The sequence below is a fragment of the Cebus imitator genome, unplaced genomic scaffold, assembly GCF_001604975.1.
Source record: "Cebus imitator isolate Cc_AM_T3 unplaced genomic scaffold, Cebus_imitator-1.0 Scaffold610, whole genome shotgun sequence".
Lineage (NCBI taxonomy): Eukaryota > Metazoa > Chordata > Mammalia > Primates > Cebidae > Cebus > Cebus imitator.
This window is the reverse complement of record NW_016107925.1, coordinates 613012-631671: the sequence shown is the minus strand read 5'-3', so window position 1 is coordinate 631671 and position 18660 is coordinate 613012. Positions and strand designations below refer to the sequence as shown.

At 36.1% G+C, this 18660-nt stretch overlaps 1 long non-coding RNA gene and 1 other non-coding gene across 2 annotated transcripts in view; one reads left to right on the top strand and one right to left on the bottom strand.

Moving 5' to 3' along the window:
* The window catches only part of LOC108294921, a 314417-nt gene that overhangs the window by 248131 nt on the left and 47626 nt on the right, over positions 1-18660 (bottom strand). The gene's annotated exons all lie outside the window — the stretch shown is intronic.
* On the top strand, positions 409-545 carry LOC119469249. Its single transcript, XR_005198059.1, has one exon. It is a non-coding gene; the product is annotated as a small nucleolar RNA SNORA2/SNORA34 family (small nucleolar RNA).

Here is an 18660-nt window from a genome sequence, read left to right as displayed (position 1 = left end):
TACAAAAAATGTGTTTTTATGCTCAACTAACAATTGAAATTTATTTCTAGTAGTGCATAATAACATTTATTATTTCACAGCGTTTCATCCTTTACTGTGCATAATGGTTGGCGCTGGGAGAAATTACATAGCTGCTTAAAGCCACTACTCATAGCTCCTTAATTTTAAATCATTATATATATATAATTATATATATATAATTATATATATATATATATATAATGATGCCATATATATGGCATCATAAGGAAACTGAGAAAACAAATCAAATGAGATAGTTGGAAAAATATAAAAACATAATTTATCAAACACAGTTTAGAATTTTTTCTAATAATGATAGTAGAGAATAAGTATTGATTTTTCTTCTCTATTTAGTTACTAGTGGGTCTATATTAAAAACTGAAACATTTGGCCCTGAATCAAGGCCAGTAGTTTGCTGAAGCTGTTGGTTTCAAACAGGAGCCTAAAGAATTATCTTTCTACGGTCTGTTGGCCATTTCATAGCTTTGGAAATGTAGTGGTCAATTCATTAGAAAGAAACATGAGTCATTTGTTATAGATGTGGGCTAATATTTATTTATAGAATTAATACAAGGGTTCTAAAATATCCATAAAATATTTATAATTGTAAAAAAAAAATAAATAAATAAATAAAAACTGAAAAAAACTCAATTTAGAAAACCTAGTTTTAAGACTGTATGCTTCAACTTGCCACTAAAAACACCTTCATTCTTATGATGCTCTCGGAATTCATCATAAAGGATTCAAAGAAAAATAAAAAGTAGAACTATTCTAATAGCATTCTAAATGCTGAATTTGCCTCCAGAAATAAAGTAGTTGCTTTTTTTTTTTTTTCCCATTGATTTTATTGCATTTTAGGATTTGGGGTACATGTGAAGAACATGCAAAATTGTTGCATAGTAACACACGTGGCAGTGTGATTTGCTGCCTTCCTCCCCATCACCTACATCTGGCATTTCTCCCCTTGCTATCTCTCCCCAGCTTCCCACCCCCCACCGTGCCTCCCCTATTTCCCCCCAACTGACCCCAGTGTGTAGTGCTCCCCTCCCTGTGTCCATGTGTTCTCAATAGAAATTCCATTTGACCCAGCAATCCCATTACTGGGTATATATCCAAAGGATTACAAATCGTTATACTATAAGGACACGTGTACACGAATGTTCATTGCAGCACTGTTTACAATAGCAAAGACCTGGAACCAACCCAAATGCCCATCGACGATAGACTGGATAGGGAAAATGTGGCACATATACACCATGGAATATTATGCAGCCATCAAAAACGATGAGTTTGTGTCCTTTGTAGGGACATGGATGAATCTGGAAACCATCATTCTCAGCAAACTGACAGAAGAGCAGAAGATCAAACACCGCATGTTCTCACTCATAGGCGGGTGTTGAACAATGAGTAGTTGCTTTTTAATATTTATTTAGTATGCTAACAGATGAGTGCTCTTGAAACTGTTCTTTTTAGTTGACTGTGCTCTATACTGAATTGCAGACAGACATGTACTGATCTATTGTTGTGAGGATTAGTACTCATAATACCCAAGGTTTTCTTAAATAAGTCTCAGTTGTTCTCCAAGGCAACACTTGGCAAAAGAAGAAAGAAAAATAACTATGAAGCTCAGTTACAGAAACATCTTCTTTAGTTTTATGATTTACCATGAAAATAACTAAAGTTAAACATACTGGGTTTAGTCCCAAAATGAGACATACAATTATCTGATGCCTCTGCTATGCAAATTTTAAGGAAAAATGCATTTTCTTAAAGATCACTATTCATTGAAGAATTCTATAAGAAACCTTTCCACTGACCATCTGTCCAAACCGTGTGTTGAAGTTCTGAAAAGCAATAAGGCATTTAAAAAGAAATCTGTGTAGTTAGTTCCTGGTTGCTATGCAACTAAGAAAAAAATTATGGTTCTAAATATCACCTTGAGTCCTATTACTCTTAGTGTTTATCTTTCTTGTGTGAACATTTTTTCAGTAATGAAATTAGATACTATCTGTGAAGAACTTGAGATCCCATTAAATTATTCTACTCGCAAAGGATTATTGATGTCAGGTGTGTTTCACATAAGGACTTAAATATTTGTATGGAGACTAAAAATTAGGTTGTAATATTGCCTTTGCATCATATAATAAAGACCCTAAACAATCTTATTATTTATGCCATGAAGTTCTTCCTGAGATGAAGAAAAGCTTTATGGCTTTCTATTTAATGTTTTGAACAATGGTTCTCTCTCTTATCTTTTATTTTGGACAAATTTTCTTTTTCATTTTGTTTCCCTTTGATCCCCAAGTTTCAGAGAAGACTCATAATGACCACATATTACTCATTACTGTCTATGCATGTCAAAAAGTCCATTTTTATATGTGGCACTACCTTTTCCAGAACAGAAGATGGCATTAATTTTCTTGTTACTCCAGACTCAGGTGAATCAGCTTTTGTATCTTCCAAGACTTCTCATATATTCTCAACTTTCTAGAAATGGCAAATTCAATTTACAGAATACAGATATCCCAGAAGCTTCATGACAATGAACAAGGCACATTTGGGATGTTTTGCTAGAATTGTATGTAAAGCAACTGTACTGTAGATACTAAAAACAAATGAAGAAACTTTATTTTCTTTAATCTTAACTATCTAAAATTTGGGAAAAATCTATGATTTACATAAAACCCACAGAAGTTCTTAGCCTCATACTGCTCATGTGGAAGAAAAACACAATATATCAATACATTTTAATAGCCTTCTTCAAATTGAATTAAAGATGCATGCTAGAGAGGAGATGTTTTACAGAAAAGTACTAATTGACATATGAGGTCAACCTGCATGAGCGCTATGCCTGCACTATGAATCCACAAACCTGTAAGTTTGCATTAGAACAATAAAGCAACTACAGAACAGGCCAGGACTTCTCTGAAGATCAGCACTCAGACTCCCAATGCTAAGGATGTTGGCAATAAGGATGCCTTGTCTTCTTCTGAAAAAATAAAGGAAAATATTTATTTAAAAATATGTACCTGCCTGTAATCCCAGCACTTTGAGAGGCCAAGGTGGGCAGATCATTTGAGGTCAGGAGTTTGAGACCAGCCTGGCCAACATGGTGAAACCCCATCACTACTAAAAATACAAAAATTAGCTGGGCATGGTGGTACACGCCTGCAATCCCAGCTACTCTGGCGGCTGAGGCAGGATAATCGCTTGAACCCAGGAGGTGGTGTTTGCAGTGAGGTGAGATCACACCACTGCACTCCAGCCTGGGCAACAAAGGACACTCAAAAAAAAAAAAAAAAAAAAGAGAAAGAAAAGAAAAAAGAAAAGGCATAGATTTGCAGTAATCCTCTTTTGATCACCTGATGCCTTAAACAACAGAACTTTCCATAATGACACCCCCCCTCCAATATCTAAGCTTATTGGTAGAGCTGAGCCAAAGGCTGGATCCTCTGCAGGGTGACGATACACTGCTTAGATATATCTTAGAAGTACAGGAACAAAGGCTGAGACATGTCAGGCAGAGCAGTGAAGTAGGTATGGTCCCTGCCAGGGCTCCAGCTTCCTCTTTCTCGTTTCTTCCTCTGTAAATAACAATATTACCAGTTTTAAATAGTAACTAAAGCTTAATGAATTTCCTCTCCAAAATCATGTGTATTTTAAAAGAAAAAAAAATCTCTGAATAACTGAATGCATCATCTTCCCAAAATACCCATCTCTCTAGATTCCCTAACTCAGTGGATGAAATTTAAATCTTCCCAGTCACCCATATGAGCAACCTGAGAGTCAGTCTGAGCCTCCTTCCTCTCCCACATTCAATCCATTATCAAGACTGGATGGGATTTTTCTCATAAATAATTCTCAAATCCATGACTTCTATATTCCAACTAATCTGGTCTAGTTCCTATCTTCATTATCTGCCTAAAAGAAAACAGCCTCTCAGCTTGCTTCAGCTGCATCTCTTTTACTCCATTTCTATTCAGATGCCGGAGGGAGTGCTCCAACAAATAAATCACATTTCGATACTTTCCTGCTTAAAAGCCTTTATTGTTTCAAAGGTAGAGTTAACTCCTTCAGCTTTTGCATAAGGCCCTTCATTTACGCCCATTCAGCATGTTCTGCCAATTGTCTTCTCTATCTCAAATTGTTCTATGGAATTCTCTGCTTTGTGTCAGAATGGATCATTTCTTTCATCATGACTTCAGTAAAGACTAGAGAAAGTACACTTTCTGTCTATATTTAATTACTCAAATTCAGACTTTAAGATGGAATGTTCGTCACAGCTTGTTACTTCTCTTTTATCTTAATTGCTAGCAAGAGAGATCCATATATTGCTGGAACCAATTAAATGAACCTTGTGCATCATACTTCTTTAGGGAAGACACCTGGGAATAGCTGCTCTCTTTCCATACCACCCAAGGTCCAGAGTGAAAGGTTTCACCATTAATTTAACCTTAAAAGTTTTCTCAACTGTACATAAGTCATTGACTCTTAATAATTCCTCCTGCTGCACTTACAAGCATCACCTTTACCACAGGTGACATGAGTTTTACCAGTCAGTACTTATGCAGCCTACCCTTGAAGATGAGCCAGATTTTAAACCTGAAAAAATCCAAACACAAAATCAAACTAAAATACTCAGATATCTTAGAAAATTTACCATATTCTGGAGAATACAAAATATGTCATTGCTTAGTTATACAAAATTTTAATAGATATTTGTTAGGAGTTTATTAATGTGGCTCTTGCCTTTTATCACCACTGCCTCCTATAATGTCTTATTTGTATATTTAACATGTGTCAAATCTCTACTGTGTGTCAGATACTCTGTTAGCTAATTTTATATTATGATGACATATTTTACTTCATTAAGTAAAATAAAACCTCCCAAGTTCTATTCTTTTTGTTCAACCAAGAAAATATCAGAAAATGTATATCACATAATTACGTTTCACTAAAAACTCTGATATGTAATAGTGACAATCTAACAACATTCAGAAATCATTTTTAAAGTCACTGGCCAAGTAAATGTCTAAAAGAGTACATTAGTGAAAACAGAGAAAAGTTATGCCACCGTTCACTACAGTATGGCAGAATACTAAGGGAGATGACCAAGCTACATTTTACACATGAAGCACCATACTTGTCTATGCTCCATAAAACACTTCAGATCTCATTAAAACCAAGTGAACAACGCCAATAAGAGTAGCTGAGGCCAACTTTAGCATTCTTCTGTATTGGGTTAATTTAACATAAAAAAAAGAAAAAAGAATTCCACAGACCCTTAACTTTCAATTACAATGCCATCTTGTGGAAAATGCAGTAGCAATGAAAGGACTCAAGCATCTTAATGCAATAGTTAGCAAACGACTATGGAAACATGGCAGATTAATGAGAACTTAATACACCAATGGGCAATGTTTGTATCAAAGTTTTCTAATTCTGCAAAGTATAAAGCACTTCAAGATGCAGACTATATTCCGTATTATTAGGATCCAGCCAACTACGGTATCATAAGAAATGGAGGTAGACGTACTCCGTATCACTGTCAGGTGGAAGATAGAAAGAAAACATATGGAGACAAAGTTTTCTACTGTCTAAACTAATAGTCCATTTTGTGAATGTTATAGAACTTGCTTTAGCTGCCCCAGGCCAGCTGATGACCTCTATCAGAAAGCTGAAGGTTTTCAGTGGCTTCAAGAAATTCTGTTTTTCACAAAGTATCTAGCAAGAGCATGGGGAGGTATTGAGAGACTGTTAGTTATATGAGATCCCTATGGATCATAACTAGGTCATACATAATAATAATCTATTTATACAATGTTAATCATAGACTCTTTGATATATAAGGTATCAAAAGGATTGCCTAAACATTAACTTTATTTCAGAGAAAAGTAATTGGTATTATAATGGTTATATAACTTGAGGTACAGAGTAGAGGTTATGAGTGCAGGATCTGTAGGTAGACAGGCTGAGGTTTAAGTCTAGATGAACTCTAACACCTTGGGCAAATTACTTAATCTCTAAAATTCCTAATTTGTAAACTGGAAGTGATAATGAATACTCCTCTCAATGGGTTGTTGTATTGACAAAATGAGCTAATATATATAAAGTAATAAGACAAGTGTCTGCAGTGAGCAACCAAAAATGTTTAGCGCCTATTACTACTCAAGGTTATTCAACTCATTAGTAACAGAATCAGAACTGGAGGTCAGGTTCACCCACTCCCAAGCCAACTAACCTCCCAAACCTAGCATACCGTGTCAAAAGTAGCAATGACTTCAGTGTTTAGGGGAGAGAGATTTGGTAAAAATAACCATGAATATGTCACCGTAGCAACTACTTTTTAGAGCAATGAAAGACAGATTCTGCTCGCCAGCTAGTCAGTATTCAGATCTCAGTTGACTCATTTTAAGGGGGCAACAAATTCATTAGGGGAAATGGGAAAGGGTAGAAAGGAAGGTTTTGTTTTGATATTAGTGCTAACATTGCGCTTTTTGTTAAGAAGTAAGAAAAAAGATGAGTAAAAAGACACAATAACAAAAGTCTGCCTAAAATATTTTTAAATATCCAAATCCTATACTTATCCATTGAAGCAGTAATGACAACACTTTTTCCTAAAAAAGTAAGGAGCCAATTTTAAGAAACCAAAGAACATATTTTTGTTTAAAAATACTTCTTTTATGCTCGGAGTGATATCTTTGGGATTGTGTCCCCACCCAAATCTCATGTCAAATTGTAATCCCAAGTGTTAGAGATGAGGCCTGGTGGGAGGAGACTGGAACATGGGGGCGGATTTCCCCTTGCTGTTCTCCTGGTAGTGAATGAGTTCTCACAAGATCTGGTTGTTTAAAAGTATACAGCACCTTCCCCTTTGCTCTCCTCCTCCCACTCTGGCCAAATAAATGTGCCTGCTTCCCCTGTTGCCATGATTGTAAGTTTCCTGAGGCCTCCCCAGAAGCAGATGCCTGCATAGCCTGCAAAACCATGAACCAATTAAACCTCTTGTCTTTATAAATTGCCGAGTCTCAAGTAGTTTTTTATAGCACTTTGAGAATGAACTAATACAGAAATTTATTCTGTTATTGCCTTGATTATTATGCTTTCTAGTAGATAATGTTTTGAAGATGTGAAAAGTGATGTAAGTAAATACATTTGTATTTCAAAATAAGCAACTAACTGTACTCTAAATTATATTATGTGCAAATTATTATTAACCAGTTTACCTGATTTGGTATTATCCTTTAGTTCAAAACTCTTCTACTTGGAGTATGTGTGGGTTAACTTCAGCTGTATAATACAACATCTAAAATAACAGTTGCTTAAACAAAACAGAAGTTTATTTCTCTTATATTTAAAAGTAGCCTGGAAGTGAGCTGGTAGAATAGCACCTCAAAGTTGTATTCAGATTCAGATTCCCTCCACCTTACTTCACAGCTGTTTCCAGAAGACAACTGTCATTTTCATGGTCCGTGCTGGTGTCTACATGTAAAACTGTAACATCACATCCAATACCTAAGCAAGAGGGTAAAAAAAGAGACTAACGCCCTTTTCAAGAGAGATTCCCTAAATGCCCCATACAAATTTGCCCTTGTCTCATTGACAGGAACTCAGTCACTGGGTCATTCCTAAGAGGGAGGGAGGCTGAAAACTACATTGGCTGAACAGCACATTTACTCAAGAAACAAGAGTGAGTACTGGGAGAATCTAGCCATCTCTGCCTCAAAAAGAAATCAACAAATAGAGTAAATAACCTGTTGCAAGTGGGCAAGCTTTTTGTTGTATTAGCTGTGAGTCGGTGGGTAAGCTGTGGATCAATGGATGAGTAGCTCTCTACAGGCTAAGGACCTACTAAATATATGGAGCTACCAGCCCGTGTATTTGTCATACTATTTGTGAATTAGGTCAGCTGTGTTTCAATCCTCTGTTTATTTTTTCTTCCTAATGAGGCACTTTTATCCAGGCTAAAAACCATTTTCAGGATTTGGTAACCAGTGAAGATTTGGGCTCCTGATTGCTTAGATCTCAATCCTGGTTACTCTTTTAACTAAAAGTATGAATTGGACAAATTGTTTAATTTCTTTCTACCTCAGACATATCTATAAAAATGAGGAAAATAACGAAATCTACTTCATAGAGTTGGTATAAGGATTAAATGAATTTATAGAGGTAAAGCATTTATAGCAAGTCTTTGCACACGGTAATTATTCAAAAAAATGTTAGCTGTTGTCAACTGCAGACTTGTGTTCCGAAAAAGGACAGTGGACTATAACCTGCAGTGATGCAGGTGATAGCCAAAAAGTAAAATCCACAGTGCAAGGAAATATTTGGTGTTAATGTGGGAGGTAAGGAGGTTGGTCTTGTTATGCTAGATTTGGAATCAATTCTCCCTTCCTTAGAGTGAAGTAATGTAAAACATTCATACTGCCACAACTTAATTCAGGAATGGTCAAGTGAAAGTGATTGACTATAATGGAGAAGGACACAGATTTAGATGGCAGAGAGTAAAATCACCCAACAAAGACTGAGAAAACATTATAGCACAAAGGAGGTGGCAGGCGTTTTAAGAATGTGGCGAATACAGAAGGAATTGCCTCAAGTTTCATACAATGAAAAGCAAGGATAACATCATTTCTATAGGTTATAGAAATGCATGTGAACGATGACTGCCTAAAGTGTAACTCTTGAGTACTTTCACAGACTGTGTATTGTACATGGCTATTATTAAATGCCTTGAAGCAGCATGAAGTGTGCGTAACGTAGGACAAAGACAAGGTTCATAACCAGGACCTGGATTATGAAAGATAAGCCTTATATTTCACTTAGCCACAAAAGTACTTTTTATGAAAAAAAATTGAATTTAATACCAGAATCCTAATCTATATCATTTATGTTTACATATAAAATACAAATATATTTCTATTTAATCATATAATTTTCAGTCCGTGCTGTGACTTGATAATACTTATCTGGTTGTTATGATAAAGTACAGAGCTAAAGAATCTCTTCAGGGGCCGGGCGCAGTGGCTCACACCTGTAATCCCAGCACTTTTGGAGGCCGAGGCAGGTGGATCACAAGGTCAAGAGATCGAGACCATCCTGGCCAACAGGTCTAAAGAGTCTCTACTAAAAATACAAAAAATTAGCTGGGCATGGTAGTGTGTGCCTGCAGTTCCAGCAACTCGGGAAGCTGAGGCAGGGGAATGGCTTGAATGTGGGAGGCAGAGGTTGCAGTGAGCCAAGATTGCGCCACTGCACTCCAGCCTGGGCAACTGTGCAAGACTCTATCTCAAAAAAAAAAAAAAAAAAAACTTCTTCACATTTTGCACATTTTGTTCTTGATGTCTGAATTGGATGGACCCTAAAAGATAATCATAGTTGGCCTTCTATATCCATGTGTTCCATATGCATGGATTCAGCCAACCACATATTGAAAATATTGGAAAGAAAATGGATGCTCGTGCCTGTACTTAACATGTACAGACTTCTTTTTCATTATTCCCTAAATGGTACAACATATCAACTCTTTACATAGCATTTAACTTGTACTAGGTATTAAAAGTAATCCAGAGATTATTTAATGTATACAGGAGGATGGGTGTAGGCTATATGCAAATACTACACCCTTTTATATAAAGAACAAAAGCATTCATGGATTTTGGTATCCATAGGGGTCCTGGAACCAATTCCCCATGGATATCAAGGAATGACTATACACTGACCTGGTACCCATGAGAAGCAAGATAAGCAGCATGCCAAGCAGAATGCTGCCTTTACCCAATTCACCCCAAACTGTGCGGCATGTAATATTTCTTCCCTGAAAACGAACAATATTTTCATTAAAAACGTCCTATTTTAATAAGTCCATGTGAGGTAAAAAAGGTCTTCAAAAGCGTCATTGATAAGAAAAGAATGTGAAAAATGTCATATCCCTAATGCTGTATCTCATGTTTAAAAGAATTACTTTTCCTCTTTATTTCATCATTTATTTAGTTCATTTTAACTTAGTTCAGATAATCAGATAGATCTTTTATTTTGAAGGGGAAAGCAAAGATGTACTTGAGGTAGTAGTCTTTCTGAATGACTTATACATAGCTGGGGGCCCTTCTGGTCATATTTACATCCTAGAATGAAAACAGCAAACCAATGTGCAAAAATGTATGCATATTTTTAAAATAACCACAAAGAAAGGCACAGAACAAATGTAAGATGAGTAATACAATAAACCATTAAGCCCAAGTAGTATATGCTACATTTCTCTAGACATTTTGAGATTAAAATATGAATAATTTCTTATACTGTAAAAGAGATAATATAAACACAATTTTATGCTTTATGCAGACCAGAACAATCCCTATCATACATTTTTCACACATCCATGAGTCTAATTGTATTGCTAAATCCAATTTGCTATTCAGAAAACATTTGCCGGCATCTGCTGTGTGCCAGGCACTTTTATAGGTGCTGGAGAAATGAGGAAAACTAAAACAATATTTCCATCTTCCTGGAATTAAGCATTCTACTTGATTTGCTCAGTAATCATGAAAATTTTCTAATGAGCTAGAATTCATTCATTAGGGAATTAAATCCAAAAATCCTCTGCCAGATGATGGTTCCCAAGGTAAATATTATTGTCCAAAATCTTTTAATGAGAAGGGAGCCCTTGCAAAACACCAGAAGTAGAAGAAGTAGGAGAACTGAGGAATTTCTGCTCCACAAATGATGAGAAATGGTGGGCAAGGTAACTGAAGTCACAGAAGTGACAGCTCTGAAAGGAAAGGGATAAAGCTGTTTCTCACTTGCCATTCTCCACACACAAACTGAGAGACACAAGAAAATACAGTCATCCTCTCTCCTATACATTTCATTTTACCACACCTACAAATGTATAGCATTTGCCATCCCAGATAAACATGTGCCTTATAAGCACAGAGAAAACTGAAAACATAAAACCTGTCAATTAGCTATAACATGGGAATGACCTAGGAATTTATATCCGTGGAAGAAATCCAGGTACTTGTAACTGATGATCTCTCAGAAACAAAAGCTTCCCTTAGGTAAATCTATAGATATGTTCTTGAAATATATCAGGAATGTGTGTAGAAGGAGGAGGCCTGGGGGGTGGTAGATTGGGAGCTGAAAGTTCTGGGGAGGTGATCACTGCCCCTCACTTCCCAGCTCCCATCTCTCTCTTTCCCAAGTCAAAGGCCAGGAAAGTGTCAGCAAAGCGTTGACTAGAGTCACAGAATAGAGATCTGATGTGACTTTTCTCAATTACAGGTGGAATGAGAGCCTGCGACAAGCATCAGAGAGTGATCTGGTGAATAAGAGGATCTGACACATGTGACACAACGGCCACTAGGGCTACGGGCTACTCCAACAGAGATGATTTTTAAAGTAATATAATGATATCTCTACAGAGTCCAATAACAGAGAGAGAGAGAGAGAGAGGGAGAGAAAGTCAAAACAAATAAACACATGCTGGTGATAGAAAACCTCTGGAGAAGATAGCTGATGATTTAAATAAAAATGCATAATCGGAATACCTGAAGCAATTACAAGTCCAATACAAAGAAAGGACTTTCTGAAGTAAACAATATTAAATAAAATAATTTTAAAAATTAGGATTTGCAAAGTAAATGACTCAGTGGATGAATTTCAAGAGTGCTTGGATTCTGTTGCGCTCTCCTATTGTAGATTGAAAAATCAAGTAGGGAGAGATAGCAAGGGGAGAGATGCCAGATGTAGGTGATGGAGAGGAAGGCAGCAAATCACACTGCCACGTGTGTACCTATGCAACAATCTTGCATGTTCTTCACATGTACCCCAAAACCTAAAATGCAATAAAATAAATAAATGGGAAAAAAAAAGAAAAAGAAAAATCAAGTAGAAGAAATATTTTAATAATGGAGAAAAGATACAAGGGGATAATAAACATAATTAACGTAATACATCCTGGCAAAATGCCTGAAACAAACATTTGTTTCAGGTGATTTAAACACACTTACTCAAAGGTAAAACAAAACTTACAAAATCAATATAAGAAGACTCATACTGAAAACCTGAGATTACAAATACAAAGACCTTAGTGATTTGAGAAGCTGAGGCAGGAGAATCACTTGAACCCAGAAGGTGGAGGTTGCAGTGAGCCAAGATTGTGCCACTACACTCCAGCCTGGGTGACAGAGGGAGATTTCCTCTTAATGAATAAATAAATATAAATAAAAAAGACCTCAGTAATCAAGAAAGAAAACCTAAAATGCATAGAAATATGATAGAAACATTTCACTATATTAAAACTTTGTAATATGGCAAAGACATCATACATGAAATAATTGATACCCAGAGGCAAGGTTAAAAAATAAAAATAAAAACAAAAATAAATTTAAAATAAGATTTTGCATTGAGATTTAAAAAACATAACACATGGAGCAGTGACTACGGCAGGTACTCAAGCTGCGGTTCACTATGATACATTTTTATGTTGATTTCAAAACTTTCAATTATAATAAGTGCTTGAAAACATTTCCTAATAGTAAAATATTCATGTTTTTCATTCTAAACTCCCAGACCAGCAGCATATTGTCTCATCAAGCAGTAAAGAAAGCTTGTTATTATTTCAATTTTCCTACTTTAAAAAAAATTCTTGCCTTTACTAGAATTGCAGCTTTCCACTGAGGACATAATGCTCAAAATAGCAAGTTTTCAAACAGGATTAAATGCAATGTAAACAAGCATGGGTGTGGTACCAGTTACTAGACAATGAGATGCAAAATGACTGGTTTTTATGATCCACATCATCTTCTGATCTAGGCATCCAGCCAGTGGTCTATATCACATTCAAAAGGAAATTAAATTTTAATGAATGAATAGTTGTTATATCAAAGATATTATTCCAAAAATAAAGATTGGTTGGATGCCAAGAGAGATACAGGTAATAATCAAAACAGGAAGAGAACACATGACTTGAAAGATAGTTGCTAGCAAAATTGTGGCTACTGGACAGTGAAGAACACTATACAAGAGAAATGGACAAGGACCAGTGAGTTGGTTAACAGAAATAAAATCAGGAATATAGCAAAGTCACTATAGGGAGTGAGTATTTGCTGCTATATAGAGCAGAGCTATACTTATCTGACTAATTCAAAGTGCTGTTTATGAAGTTGTATTTATATAAACTAGATTTAGCAAGAAGATAACTAAAAAGTTTCTGAAGCAACTAATAACATTTTCAATTAAACCACAGACCTTACTTATTCAGATAGGAGTTAAAAGCATAGATTCTGGAGCCAAACTAAAGGCTTCCTGTAGTCTAATTTCAGATTTTCTGCTTACCTGCTGTGACCCTAGGTATTTTTCTTAACTTCATTATGCCTCACTTTTCTTATCAGTTCAATAGGGGTTATTATTAATAGGTTTGTTGTGAGGGTTAATTTTGTGTGTGTGTGTGTGTGTGTGTGTGTGTGTGTGTGTGTGTGTGTGTGTGTGTGTAGATATATATATATACATGTTTATCAGACTTAGACAATCTCTGTTAACATATAAGTACTAGTAGGTGTTAGCTATTATGATTATCTTCTATTCAGTCAGCCAAAATATATATATATATATATATATATATATATATATATATATATACATATATATACATATAATGCTATATTAGCACTTAGAATAAAAATAGTAATCAGAAATATAGTCTTAACGTCAAGTACTTCAATAAGGAGATGAACAAGTTACTAGCAATTCCAAGTCATTGTATAACAGCTCCTATTAGATATATGCAGAGTCTCCTGAGGAAACAGAGGGAGCAGCATCACTCAATGAAACTAAAAAGTCAATGAAACTCAATTCTAGATGTGACTATTGAGATGAGTCTTGAAGAATGGAAGAAAAGTGAAGAGCACAGCTTGTGCAAGTGATGAGAGAATGAAGCATCATTATGTTAACGGGAGAATTACAATTCCTTTTGCAATAGCTGGAGCTAAAGTCTGGGGCAAGGGAGAGGAATGTGGTGAGGTGGTTGTGGTCAGGTCAGTGAAACGGCAGGGGAAAGAGAAAAAAAATATTTTATGCTTGAGAATTTGGACATGACCCTTACTTAAAAGGCTTTTAAGTCAGGGAGTGACATGCTCAGTCACCCTTGCATTCCAAGTCCAGGTTGGACTGGGGAGAGTGACACTGGAGGCTGAGAGGCCACTTTGGATGCCATCACAGTAATTCAGGGAGAACTGATGATAGCCTATTCTAAGACAATGCCAGGAGGGAGAAGGAAAAACATACAGCAATAAAGGAAATCGATCTTTAATGCCTGGTTTCTAATTTAGCATAGGAATTTGGAGAAACGGAGGAATTTACAATGACTTTCTAGTTCGTGTAGTTTCCAGCCCCTACAGCTGGAAAGCTGGTACAGCCTTTCTTTAAAATAGAAACAAGAACAGATTGGGAGGAAAGTCCAGCCTGAGGTATGTCATGTGTGGATTGTCTGTGGGACATCCAAGAAAACATTTTTAGTATGCAGCTAGGCATCGCACCTGAGTCTCAGGAGAGATATTTGGGATAGGGATACAAAATTGTGCGCCATCACAACCTGGGCTCTATATTATCCTGTACCTGCAGGGAGATTATACAAAATCAAAAGAGCAGAGGGCTAACTGTGGATCAGGAATTTTTTTTTACTGTAAAAATATCGGTGGAGAAAATTCTAAAGTTAGATTTAGACCAATATTTTAGCACATGACATATTTTCTTATATCCAAGTAAAGAAAAGCATCAGTGCAACAAATTAGGTGTGTTCTGAAAGATGCTGAAATGTTAACAACGTGGCAAATATTTACTTTTTGATTTGCAAACAGCAAAGAATAATCTCTACATTTATGATTTAGATTTATACACTTCTACAACTGTATATCAAAAATAAGGAGATTTTAGGAAATCTTAAAGCAAGAACATATTCACCAACTCAAATATGAAAACTGTATTTCAGTTTCAGTCTGTATTTCTCAAAGCAGTCAAATACTAAAGATAATGTGCAGCCAAAGAGCAAAGTCCAAGAGTATAGTTGAATCAGTGTGTCAAGTCATATGAATTATTTTTAAGATGGAGTTTTGCTTTTGTTGCCCAGGCTGGAGTGCAATGGCGTAATCTTGGCCCACTACAACCTTTCCCTCCTGGGCTCAAGCAATTTTCCTGCCTCAGCCTCCCAAGTAGCTGGGACTACAGGCATGCACCACCACACCCAGCTAATTTTTCTATTTTTAGTAGAGATGGAGCTTCACCATGTTGCCCAGGCTGGCCTTGAACTCCTGACCTCAGATGATCCACCCACCTCAGCCTCCTAAAGTGCTGGTATTACAGGTGTGAGCCACTGCACACAGCCATATGAAATATTTTTAAACAAATTAAACGTGACTTTATATATTTCACAGGATAACATGGATAGAGGCATACTAAATTACAAAGAATTCCTAGTTTAAGCATTCTTGCCACAGAATAAACTTTCAGTTAAGATTTTTTTTTCCTAGAGGAACCACTAATATATTTTAATTAGATCACCAACCTAAGTATATATGTAATGCATGGTATAAAGATCCCTTAATAATTCCCTCAATATTCTACATCTATACCTCATTACTGGAGACGAAACTTTTCACCCCAAACAATATTTAGTCATTTGATCCTTGGATGAAGATTAAAAACTGCCAGAAACATACAAAATTCACATCGTCATCAGAAACTAACAGATGTGCTTTGGCAAAAGTAAACTGTCCCTTGACCTCCATGTCAACCTTTTACTTATGGAAACTGTGACATCTGGTTCTTTCGTAATTCATAACCCTCTTTTGCCTAAAGTGTTACAATAATATATATTACATTACAATACAAGAAAATAGTCAGTATGCTCCACGTTTCATCAGTATGTGATTTAAAAATAAAAAGATAAAAAAAGAAGAAAGAATGAATAAATGAAAATATTTTTATAAAGGTCATACTTATATCAATGCTCAAATTACAAGGGCTGAGCCCCATCTACTCATTATATTTCTACCACTTATTCAAAGGGGGCATTAGGCCATTCTTGCATTGCTATAAATAAATACTTGAGAATGGGTAATTTATAATAAAAGAGGTTTAATTGGCTCACAGTTCTACAGTCTATACAGGAAGCAGGGCAGCATCCGCTTATGGGGAGGTCTCAGGAAGCTTCCAATTATGGCACTAGGCAAAGCAAGAGCAGGCACATCACATGGCAGAAGAAGGAGCAAGACAGAGAGGGAGAGGGGACGGGAGGTGCCACACACTTTTAAATGACCAAATCTCACCAGAACCCAGAGTGAGAGTTCGCCTAACACCAAGGAGATGGTCCAAGTCATTCACCAGGGATCCACCCCCATGATCCAAACACCTCCTTACCAGGCCCCACCTCCAACAATAGGGGATACAATTTAACATGAGATTTGGGCAGGACATGCAAACCATATCAGAGGGTCTCTGTGTTTCTTGAAGCCCTCATAGGGATGTCTCACTTGGCTCCCAAGCCAATCTGCCAGCTACAGTTAACAGATAGCATCTGTTCACTTTCCCTCTTTTGCTCCAGTATCTCCCTTTGGATGACCACAGCAAAATACTCTTTGTAAGAATGCCAAGTCCATGCCAAGGACATTCTCACCTTCTGCTTCTAAAGCCACTTGACTAAATTCATCTTCTGTAAAAGAAGGTTAAAAAAGAAAAGGTCTTTTCACCTGCAAGCCTTATTTTATCACCTAGACAACACAGCAGTGTTGTGTCTGCTCAGAACCCACACAGTCTTTACAGAAAACCAGTTTATTGGGTTGCTGTCTCCCTTCCTATAGGCAACCAAACCCCATTTACAGGATGGAGTCAGGAAGGAATTCCAAAGTTTTTCTCATCTTCCCCTCCATCACTTGATCTCTCACTCCACTGCTACAAAAAGCCCAGTGCACACACACAGACATATGTCCATAAAACCCACCCTTAACCACAAAATGAAAGCTCCATGTGCTTCAAATGGTGCAAGTTGCAAACTTTGGGATTATTAAATGCGTCATTTAGAAAATACAGCAGATTATTATGATTTCCCTTGCAAACATAAGAATAGACAAAGTCAAATGTGAAGACGTACTAAAGCTGCTGCAAGGATGTGCTGAGGAACATGCACATAGCTAGTCCTCTGCATCAAGGCAATAGGGGGCCTTTGAAAATGCAAGGTTAACTGATACAGCATCGGATTATATTGTGCAAAATACCAAAATCCTATCCATCATCAAATTTCTTATATTAAAGATTATACAACAGCACTTGGGATTTTACCACGTTTTTGGAAATGAGGCTGTTAACCATTCATGCTACACCTATATTTATTGAAAAATATAAAATTAGCTGGGCGTGGTGGTGGGCGTCTGTACTCCCAGCTACCCGGGAGGTTGAGGCAGGAGATCACTTGAACCCGGGTGGCAGGTGTTACAGTGGGCCAAGATCGCACAACTGAGCTCCAGCCTGGATGACAGAGCAAGACTCCATCTCAAAAAAAGAAGAAAGAAAGAAAGAAAGAAAGAAAGAAAGAAAGAAAGAAAGAAAGAAAGAAAGAAAGAAAGAAAGAAAGAAAGAAAAAGAAATATATAAATCACAGGTTTTTCAGGGGTAGCCCTAGATATAATGATGCTCCAGTTCTGTAAAAGTGATTTTGAATGGAACTTAGGAATACATAAAAGCACATCCATTCCTAGATTAAAGCTTTACATTTTTTTGTGCCAGTAAATAATTCAGTTGCTTGAAAGCGTGAAATATTTAGCCATTAACACCATTCTGATGAAAACCGTTTTCAAGTACTTTCATTAATCCATTTTATATCATTCGTTAATATTTCTCTTATCTCCTTTTATTTAAAACTAACAAAAAGACTTTCTCTCCTAAGTGAATAGCAGTACCTTTTATAATCTTAGAATTTTATTAAAGGTCAAAACAGAGGAAATATAAAAGTAAACAGTGTCTCATTCAAAATAAGTTACATAAAAAAATAATATGAAATGCAAGAATTAATTATGTTGGTGAATAACTAAGGTCCTGTAAAAGAAAAGAAAGCAAAATGGTGGTGAGTTAAAGCATTCTTCCAAATGCTTTACAAAGCAAGCTGTTAAGACAGAATATTTTGAAGAGAAAGTGTAAGTGTACTTCTTTGATTCTAGACTCTTCATTTGTACAATTAAATTTTGGCACTTTAATTTTGCTGGTTTGGCCTTTCATGTTTTGCATGCATATATGCACCTACTTTTCAGATAATAATATAAGGCTATTAAAATGCTAACAGAGTCCACTTCTTTCTCTTTAAAATTGTAGGTCTTAACAAGTTGTTTTGTTAAAATATTTCTAAGAATTCTTTAATTTATCCCATTTTCTTTCCTTTTTGGTTACATTTATATATAGTTGAGTATGTATGTATATAAATACATGTATATATATAATAATTCTCAAGAGAAATTTTATGCATGCTGATAAAGAGAAAATCTCTGAATACTGCTCAGTCTTCTTAAGAAGCTCATTTTCATTTCTTATATTTATAGTCTAGGTTATCTTCATCTTTAGGTCAAATTCAAATATGTACAATAACAGAGAGACAAC